Source organism: Echinops telfairi, unplaced genomic scaffold (genome assembly GCF_000313985.2).
Source record: "Echinops telfairi isolate 266 unplaced genomic scaffold, ASM31398v2 ScPeMD7_18;HRSCAF=68, whole genome shotgun sequence".
Taxonomy (NCBI): Eukaryota; Metazoa; Chordata; class Mammalia; order Afrosoricida; family Tenrecidae; genus Echinops; species Echinops telfairi.
This window is the reverse complement of record NW_022103915.1, coordinates 48,216,768-48,227,488: the sequence shown is the minus strand read 5'-3', so window position 1 is coordinate 48,227,488 and position 10,721 is coordinate 48,216,768. Positions and strand designations below refer to the sequence as shown.

The 10,721-nt window shown below is 44.4% G+C and overlaps 1 protein-coding gene and 1 pseudogene across 1 annotated transcript in view; one reads left to right on the top strand and one right to left on the bottom strand.

Moving 5' to 3' along the window:
- The window catches only part of ARMH4 (armadillo like helical domain containing 4), a 146,112-nt gene that overhangs the window by 101,037 nt on the left and 34,354 nt on the right, over positions 1-10,721 (bottom strand). The gene's annotated exons all lie outside the window — the stretch shown is intronic.
- On the top strand, positions 1,051-2,317 carry LOC105979980 (annotated as a pseudogene).

Below are 10,721 nucleotides of genomic sequence, written 5' to 3'. Positions count from 1 at the left end.
AAGAACTAGAGGAAAGTTGTATGTTTCATCGTTGCTACACTGCACCCTGACTGGCTGATCTCAAAGTGCACTTTTAACTAGTTCACTGAACTCAACAAAAATTACCTATCAGTTCTGGTGAACCAGTGAAAACCTGCTGAATCCCACCACTGTCCCCCTGAACATTCTTTAACTTGGTAGGATTTACTATCTGCCATTATTCCAAAAATTTCACAAAATTCCATTGTTTGAGTACCTAATTGTTCCCAACTCTGAGGGTTACAGCGATTGTCTTTCATTCACGGAGGCAACATTCTACTCAGGTAGACAATCAGAAACAAACAGATACAAAACAGACCTACAACGTCATGTTACCCTGTGATTAAAACTGCCAAAGACTGAGAAGTAAAAAAACCCACATGGAAGAAGCACACCAACCTATGTGATCATGAGGTGTTGATAGGATCAGGTATCAAGCATCAAAGACCCAGAACAAAAAAATCATATCAATGTGAATGAGGGGAGAACACGGAGTGGAGACCCAAAGCCCTTCTGTAGATAATTAGATATCCCCTTACAGAAGGGTCACAAGGAAATGACCAGCCAGTCAGGATGCAGTATAGCACCGATGAAACATAAAACTTTCCTCTACTTCTTTAATGCATCCTCCCACCACCCCTACTATCATGACTCCAATTCTACCTTACAAATCCAGCTATACCAGAGCATGTACACTGGTACAGATAAGAGATGGAAACACAGAGAAACCGGGACAGATAAACCCCTCCGGACTAATAATGGGAGTAGTGATACCAGGAGGGTAGGGAGAAAGAGGGAACCGATCACAATGATCTACGTATAACCCCCTCCTAGGGGACAGATAACACTGAAGTGGTTGAAGGGAGACAGCAGTTGGTGTAAGACATGTCAAAAAAAAATTATAAATTATCAAGGGTTCATGAGGGAGGGATAATGGGGAAAGGGGGAAATAAGCTGATACAAAGGACCCACGTAGAAAGAAAATGTTTTGAAAATTATGATGGCAACATATGTACAAATGTGCTTGACACAATGGATGTTGTGTATGTTAGACTGTGATAAGAGCTGCACAAGCCCCCAATAAAATGATTTAAATTTTTTTTTTACACTGCCAAGGGGCCAGCTAAAGCCAAATTGAATTAAATTTTAACATTTCAATTCACCCAATTGTCATTTTATCTGCCATTTTCATGCTTCTGACTATTGTTGTTTTAGACAGTTCAGATTGCTGAAAGTTCACTTCCAGCATCTGGAGTATGTTTAATTTTTACAAAGCTTCCAGTTGCACCAACAGGCCCCTTGAGGTCTATTGTGAGGTGCAATTTGGAAGATGCTCACAAGAGCAGCACTTCAGAAACAGCAGGCCAATCCAGGCCAGCCGTTCAGGAGCGCATCGCTCACATCGCTCAACATTAGTCACCAGGAGGGTCTGCGCCAGTGCCAACTGTGCCTCGTCCTGGAGAGCAAGTACCGTTCAGGGGCTCCTCCAGAGAGCTCAGTCTTCTGCAATTCACCCCGCACACGCACACGTGCAAACAGCATCAACCTTATCAGAAAGGGAGGAGTCTCGGGACTCATCTGACAGCCTGGGTACCTCACAGAAAGCCCCTGGGGTCCGAGCATGATGCCCATCTGACTAGAAAATGTTAAAAGATCTAGCTTCTGAAGCTACACGGAGCACAAAGGGGGATGGAGAAAGCCCTGCAGTGTCTGCTACCACTCCCATTTCTGTTCTCACTCCCAGCTATCAGACTCGCACTGGAAAGCACACTGCCATTGCCCCAGATAGAGCCTTACAGCTGGCCAGTCCAGGAACAGATGGAGTATGGGGGCTTCAGAAACCACTGTTACATGCCATCAGGTTGGCTCCATCCCATAGCCACGCTATGCACAACAGACGGAAATGCAGCATGGTCCTGCAAGGTCCTGTGAATATCCTTCAGACATTAGTCAGGGCAAGTTCCAGCAGTTCTCAGCACAGACCTCTGACGGAGAGCAGATCCTTGTCTCCAGCAACCAGGGGGTTGAACAAACTACTTCAGGAGGCATGCAGACATAGCACATGCACACCACCCTGTTAGCTACTTCAGTACCACAAACTGTGGTGATGACAGCTCCTGTAACTCTTATATTGCAGACAACTAAAACAGATGGCCCCAACGGAAACGAGATAGAATGGCAATGAAAGAGAGAGAAGCTGCTTGATAGAGTCATAATAAGAAAAAAAGAATATGTCAGAAGGCTGGTATATCAAGTTTCTATCTGGGAAAATCAAAATAAAACTCTAGTAGGCAAATAAGAGTGTCTGACTCTTAAAATATTCTTGTGGTCTTACCTAAGAAATTAGGTGACTTCCCGACACGGGTGAATAAGCAAATGTGGTGAAGAAAGCTGATGGTGCCTGGCTACCAAAAGATACAGCGTCTGGAGTCTTGAAGGCTTGAGGATAAACAAGCAGCCATCTAGCTCCACACTCCCCCTCATTCACAATGATATGATTTTTCATTCTGGGTCTTTGATGCCTGATAGCTGATCCCATTACACCTCATGATTACACAGGCTGGTTGGTGTGCTTCTTCCATGTGGGCTTTGTTGCTTCTCATGGAGGCCCAAAGCCCATCTGTAAGCAATTGGACATCCCCTTACAGAACGGTTACAGGGAGGAGACGAGCCATTCAGGGTGCAGTATAGCACCGATAAAACATACTACTTTCCTCTACTTCTGGAATGCTTCCTCCCCACAACTCTCATGATCCCAATTCTACCTTACAAATCTGGCTAGACCAGAGGATGTACACTAGATAAGAGCTGGAAACACAGGGAATCCAGGACAGATAAACTCCTCAGGGCCAATAACGAGAGGAGCAATACCTGGAGGGTGGAGGGAAGGAAGGGTAGAAAGGGGGAACCGATCACAAGGATCTACATATAACTCCCTCCCCGGGGGTCGGACAACAGAAAAGTGGGTGAAGGGAGATATCGGACAGGGCAAGATATGGCAAAATAATAATTTATAAATTATCGAGGGTTTGTGAATGAGGGAGGTGGGGAAGGAGGGGGAAAAATGAGGCGCTGATACCAAGGACTCAAGTAGAAAGAAAACGTTTTGAGAATGATGATGGCAACAAATGTACAAATGTGCTTGACACAATGAATGTATCAGTTGTGATACGAGTTGTACAAGTCCCCAATAAAGATTTTAAAAAGAAAAAGGGAAAAAAAACAAATTAGGTGGATTACTTTTCATTTAGAGGGTGGTTTATAAGTCAAAAGGTCAAAAATGAAGCTTTTTATTTGTGGTACTTACATAATTTCACATCAACTTGATAAATACCATATATACTCCAGTATAAGCCGATATGAATATCAGCCAAGGCACCCAATTTTACCACAAGAACTGCATTAATAACGTGCTGAAAAACTCGGCTTATACACGAGTACATAAAAGTATAGGAGTGGCGTCTCGCTGGTCCATCAGGTCACAGTCTAATGATGCTCCTTGTGGGCGAGGTCTGCTCATGATGCCTTCTCTGGGAACTACCTCTCTTTTTCTCCTGGGAAACAGACCACACATTTTCTCTGTTTCACCTTCCTGTTGAGTAGATACACCCATAGAGCTGGAAGAGCCACATGGAGACCAAGGTCAATGTTGAAATGCTTCCACCGCCACTGGATCCACAAGTCTTTTTACCACCGGCCTGTGATCTTCCTGAATTTAGCATCATTGCATGTACTGCAAGAGTCTGGAGAGGAATTTGTGGACTAGTATGGACTTAAGGGTTAATATCAGATTTGTGGACTGGATCTGGACTGGGATGAGATGTTTTCTTAATTACTCTTTGATATAAAGCTCTTTCTTATACATATATGAGGGTCCCTGGATTTGTTTATCTAGTCAGCCCAGGCTAACACATTAGGCTTTTGCAACTCAGAGATCACTATCTTCTACAAGAAGTCTGGTGACTAGGATAAAAAGGAAACAATCTCAATGAGGCTATTGGCGCAACTGGAAGCTTTACAAAAATTAAGCCTACTCAAGAGGCAGGAAGTGAACTTCCAGCAACCTGAATTGTCTAAAATAACAATAATCAGAAATACAAAAATGGCAGATAAAGTGAAAATTGGGTGAAGTGAAATTTTAAAAATATAAATTTACCCTCAAGATTTGCATTTCTTACTGTTTCTTGGAATTCATCTTTTCAGTTGCATGTGTATACATGTTCTGACTTCTGCCAAGAGCTTCTAAATTACAAATGCAAAAGAAAAACCAATTCATAAGTAAATATATAAATCATGCATCCTGATCATGTGTACTTGTTCTCTCGCCAAGTCTTTTACACGGGTCAGTAAAGGCGTATTGAACGTGAGAGTGTTTTTGGGACGAGAGTAACATTCTGTGCGGCCTTGTCCAAAAAGACACAGAAGGTACATAACTGGAGTCATGATTTTATAAAATTATTAGAACAGAGAGAACTATCTAAAAGTTTGATTTTTTTACGATTTAAAAGTTTGATTCTTTAAAAAAAAGTTTGATTCTTTAAAATAGTTTGATTACTCTGGGAATGGTGGTTTTCTACAAATATATATTATTTTGTGCTTTGATTCTATAGTCTGTATACATTTGAACATACATTACTTATTCTATTGGGTTTCAACAAAATGGAATGTTTACAAGCCATTAAAATGTGGCTAGATGTTTCAAAAACCTTCAACATGTTTACCAAAGTTTTTCCAAGAGGATTTCATAACCAATTTAATGTACTATTTGTCAGAGTCTAAAAATAGTACAACTACTAATGCAATTTTGAGTAGGGACTCTTTTATAAAAGTGACTGCCAATATATTTTTATATCTAATCTTTTATAAATTCTAATGTGGGGTCTTAATGATTATCTTAAATGTTTATATAGCTGGTTTAGTAAAAATAAATATTTTGTAACTCAAAGTACCATTTTTGTATTATGGAAAGTAAAGTTTTCAGATGGGCTAATATCTGAATCGTACATTTTAGGTATGAAGTTTCTCTAAAGTTCAAAATTGCTGTCAGTACTCCGGTGTTTAACTTCTGCATTCCGGTTTTTATATACCTTGAACTGTACGAGAAAGCAACTGTGTGTTCCTTACTTAATTTATATGTTTCACATTGCCTTCTATGAAATTAAAGGACAGTTGATAAATTCTTTTTTTTTTTAAATCAATTCTGACTCATAACAACCCTGAAGGGCAGAGTACAGCTGCTCATGGGCGTTCTTAGAATGTAACCTTTATAGGAAGAGATTGCCAGGTCTTTTCTCCTACTGAGTAGCTAGCTGGTAGATTCAAAGAGCCAACCTTTCCATCAGCAGCCCAGTGCTTCAATATTGTGTCACTAGCGCTCGACTCATGATTCTATAGCACACAGAATGGCCCCTGTGAGTTTCCGAGACTGCAACTCTTACAGGGGTGGAGAGCCTCATCTTTCTCCCTCAGAGAGGCTGGTGGTTTAGAACTGCTGGCCTTCCCAGTCGCAGCCCAATGCGTAACCAGTACACCACTAGGGCTCCTGTCCTCATAGCAACATCACTGCTGTTTTAGATGTGAAGATCGGGGAAGACTTCTCTGTAAGGCAAAGTTTGAACAGAGGCGGTACTGTAATCCTGAATACTCCTATTTAACTTAGGCCCATACTTGCAGTCAGGAGAACATTCTGAACAGCAGAAGGAGCACAGGCAAGTGTGTGTGCTTGTTGTGTGCAGAGGCTGGGTGGCGCCAAGGCAGGAAGGAGAGAATGATCAGAAGTAAACTAGGAGGGGTAGCAAGGGCTAGATCACCGAGGCCCTTTTAAGTCTTGGCAAAGCCTCTGGATTTTATGTTAAATATGACATTTAGATTTAGAGCAGGAGAGAAATAAATTCCGGCTTGTTTTTAAAAGGTGGCTCTGGCTAGAGAACAGACTAGAGGAAGAAAAGAAGCTGGAAGACTCACGAGGAAGCTGTTCCAAGTGCAGGCAACAGACAGTGGTGCTTTGCACTGGGAGCAGTCATGCTGGAAGGGGCGATGGGGCCGAAGATGAAAGCAGTACTCGGATGGAACGGGTGATGAAGAAATGAGTTGAGGCTGATCACGAGGTTTCAGGCTCCAGCAAACAGGGAAAATTGTTAGGCTGTTTAAATTTTTAGTAAAGTCAAGAACGTTATTTGACATAGAATACTTCTGTGGTCTCGATATCTGGGACACCCTAATACTATGTGGGCAGTGTAGCGGAAGGTCAGTGCTCAGATAAAAACTGGAGACTCATCGGCACATAAATATGTAAAGCCTTGGGATTGGGTGAGATCAGCAAAAGAGAAAGCGGTCCGAGGCCAAGTCTAGAACAAACCAACATTTCGTGTTGGCCAGCAGAGGGAGTCCCAGCAGAGGAGACGGGAGTGGAAAGGGGCCAGCGCATGATAGCTGGCAAATAAAGCTTTTCTGAGAGGCTGAGACTGAGACTGACCCTCTGACTCTGACATTTGGAATTCACTCACGGCCTTGGCAAAGGCTGTTTCTAGGCAAGGCTAGGGACAAAGACCAGATTGAAGTAGTATAAGAGGATATTTTTTAAAGGTTAGTAGATAGAGAGAGAGAGTGTGTGTGTGTGTGTGTGTGTGTGTGTGTGTGTGTAAACTCATAAGAAATTTAGCTGAAAAAGAGATTAGGAAGTATGCATGCAGCTGAGCCTCAAAGACAGAGTGGTAAAATAGAAAAGATCACAGTTTACTTAACAGTTGCTGGGTGGTTGCTAACCATAAGGTTGTAGGTTTCAGGTAACCCAGATACACCTGGGAAAGGGGTTTGGTGATATGCTCCCCAAAAATCAGCTGTTGAACACAGTTCCACTCTAATGCACACATGCTGGCCAGGATTTGGGTCCACAGCAACTGGTCCGTCCAAATTTATTTATCAGCTAATGAATAATGTGGTACAGGGGACTTTTGACAAACAGGAGAAGGGACAACTGTGGCAGCAGTGTCCTAGTGCGGGTGTTGTAGGGCACAGTGGTCACACACGTGGACACTGGCGCCACACAGACTCATCCTGGCTGATTTTGGATGAGTCACTGAATTTCCCTGCGCCTGTTTCCTTATCTGTAAAACTGGCATTCTTCATACCACATAGGTTGACGGAAAGGATTGCGTTAGTTAATATACAGACTACTTCAAGCTGTTAGGTGCACCCACTGCCATGGAGTCAGTTCAGACTCATAGTGACCCTACAGGACAGAGTAGAATGGTTGCTTGGGGTTTCTGAGGCTGGAAACCTTTTTGGAAGCAGACAGGCTCGTATTGTTCCCGCAGAGTAGGGGGGGTAGGTTTGAACTGCCAACCTTTCAGTTATCCCACAGCACTGCCAGGGCCCCTTCGCCAGGTCCACAGTGGCCACTACACACTGGAAAATTGAGTTGGTTCCTAACTGATAGCAACCCTGTAAGACAGAGTATACTGCCCACTTTGGGTTTCCGACACTTTAAATCAGGCGTTCTCAAACAACGGCCCACGGGCCACATGCGGCCCACCAAGGACATTTAGCTGGCCTGCCGGGTGTTTTTGCTGCCGCTGCCCGTCCTGCTTAGCATCCGACTCATCCAGTGTGCATAGGAACTTGTTCATCGTTTTCTTTTTTTAAACTATAGTCCAGCCCTCCAACAGTCTGAGGGCCAGTGAACTGGCCCCCTGTTTAAAAAGTTTGAGGACCCCTGCTTTAAGTCTTTACAAGAACAGGCAGCTTCATCTTTCTCTCGTGAAGAGCCCCAGGGACTGGAGTCCCAGACCTTTTGGTTATAGCAACTCAAGGGGTACGCACTACACTGCCATCACCCGAGGTTCACTTATTGTCCGGCGCACAAGCTGAAGGACTGGCTCGGACACACCGTCCACTGCAGCAGGTGGGAAGGCAAAGAGCAGGCACAGATGCAGGGACCAGGTGGGCAGATTTGGTGGTGGGAAGTTGTGAAAGTTTTCTCGTTCCTTCGATTTTCTCAGTCAAATTAGAAATGAGAGCGGGGAAGAGAAGTGTGGGGTGTTTGAGGCGAAAGGACAAAGTGTGAAATGGTCATCTTTGAGAGTAGGTGAGTGAGTTATCACAGAAATGCACAGGACAGCCAGGCGGCCGAGGGTCCCGCGGGAGGTCTGACATCATAAATGTAATGGGAGAGCCAGCGAGAGAGCTGTGTGTCCTTCACACCACGTTCAGCTGTGAGGGTGCAGGCATGGAGCAGAGTGGGCAGAGATGGGAGCAGGAGCGCTCAGCTGGGCAAGGGTGGCTGACAGGGCAGTGATGATACAGATGGGCCTGGGTCCCTGATGAAAGAGAACTTGGAGGGTATATGGACAGAGAAACACTGGTGGGGTCAGTGGATGATGGAGAAAGCTATTGGGGATCCTCAAGGTCACTGGAGCATTTTACTTCCTTCAGTCCTCCGAAACTGAGCGTGGATGAAAAAGAATCTTTCCTTACTTTTGAAGTATCCTGAAATTGCCTTTAGTTCCCTTTGCTTCCCCCACTAACCTAAATGGTTTATAGTTGATGGAATAATTATGTCAGTGTTACATGGATTCCCTAGGGCTACACAGGCAGTCAGAGCTAAGCCCCGGGTTTTCGGTTCACTACTGTACCGTTGTCCTGGGACCATGACTACCCATCGAAGACAACTTCTACCTGGTCCTCGATCCCCTCCATTAATTCCTCCTCTTGAAAATATATAGTTATAAAAAAGTGAAACAGGTCCTCAAAGGCATCTAACAGCATCATTTTGTCTCCCCAAGATAGGGCTGCACCTACACCAGTTTGAGCCACCTTCATCGGACTTGGAGGCCACTGCTAGGGTCTGGTGTCTCCTAAGACTTCCCATCTGAATCCGCCATGATGGGCCCTCCTCCCCACTTATCTTCCTCCTTGTTCTGCAATGCCCACATTGAGATGTCTTCCTCGGGCCAGATAATGAAACTGGAGAAGACTCTCCACAAACACTCCACGGAGTGGTGTACAACTGATCTGCAGTAGAATGAGGGACTTTGACTGAAACGTGGGGGGCAAAAACGAAGCCTCCAATCTCAGGTGCTACTGATCCCATTCTTTACTTCAAAGCAACTTATAAGATTAAAGATTCCGCAACAGAAAAAGGAGTTCCAGCCACTCCATAAAGAGGGTGGGAGGAAGACAGGCTTCATATAAGTGTGATTGCTTACAGCCGAGCCTCAGTCTCTCATGGTTTTTTCTACCAGTGAATTGTCTTACTTCCCAGCAGCCTGCATTTATTTTGTAGTTGCTCAACATCTTTAGTAGTGTGTTTGTCATCTTACCCTGTTGGAATTATCAGAGACCACTGGATGCAGGCCTGGCACAAAAGAAAAACGTAGGCTTATCATTTTATAGGAGCTTGACTCAGAGATGTAGAAAAGTCCTGAGTAAAGGAAGGGTAGTTTTGTTCTCTGTTTATCACCAGTGACTAGCACGGTTCGTGGCAATCTGCAGTGCTCAGTGGGTAGTGGTTGAATGAATAAATTAATTAATCAATGCATAAATAGTGAGATTGATGCAGGTTTTTAACAACTAGCTAGATCTTTTAAAAATGCATTTAATGAACAACTATCAACACTTTCCTGACTAATCTTGAATAGCACAAAGACACGAACCAACAGGTACAAGTGGACTCGAGTTCGATTCACGTTCCATTCAGAAAAACGGACGAGAAAGTCACTTCTTTCAGCCAGTCTCTTAACTAGTTGCACCCAAGAGAAGTAACAAAGTCAGGGATATCTTTGAATACAAAGGCCAGTGGCTCTTCATAAACGCTCAGCAAATAAAACAGCGCCCCACACAGTCATAGGATCCCCAACCGCCCCCTAAAATAAATGAACCTCTGAAGGGAAGTGCTCACTTTTGGTTCTCATGTGTGACAGATACACCTCGCAAATCAACACCCAGTGGCAGGGCTCAAAGACATGCCTTTGTCCTGAGAATCCCTAAGACAACACGACAGCCCCGGGAGGGAGGGTTCAGAGAGCTCAGAGAGTTTGTTCTGGAACAAAAAGCGCACCCTGCTAACTTTTTCCCAGGTTGATATGAACAGATTGCTGCATGATATCACCCCAACAGTGATGCGCCAGCGATGCAAAGGACCGTAACAATACTTTCTGAGAAGCCACTCCAGTTGAAAGGCAAATCTCCCCGCCCCCGCCCCCCACCCCCACCACCACCACAGGGCACGCGTGTCACTCCCTAACACAGGAGAACACGCTGTGTAAAGTTCCCTTTGGGCACGTGTTCAGCCAGCATCTCCTTGAAGAAGGCCACCCACGGCCTTTGGGACACACCATCAGGCACTAACTGAGGTTCCTGGCCATGGAGCTAATGGATTTCCCCATAGGATTCTTCCCAAGCCCGAGTCACTGGCAATTAATCGGATGCTACTGCTAGCGTGTCCACCGTCAAGAATTCTGATGCCTTCTAGTGCAAACCCGGTTTCTAGTGTCAACCAAAAACTTACCTTCAGTCTCCTAACAATAGACAGTCAGCATGCGAAGAGAACTAGGTCATGACTCAGTGTCTAGTGATTGTGTTTGAAGTGGACTGAAAGATTGGAAATTAGAACTGTGAAATGGTATGTGGAAAGGCCAGTTAACAGTGCCAGTTAGCCAAGAGATGCGAAGGCCAGTTAACAGTGCCAGTTAGCCAAGAGATGC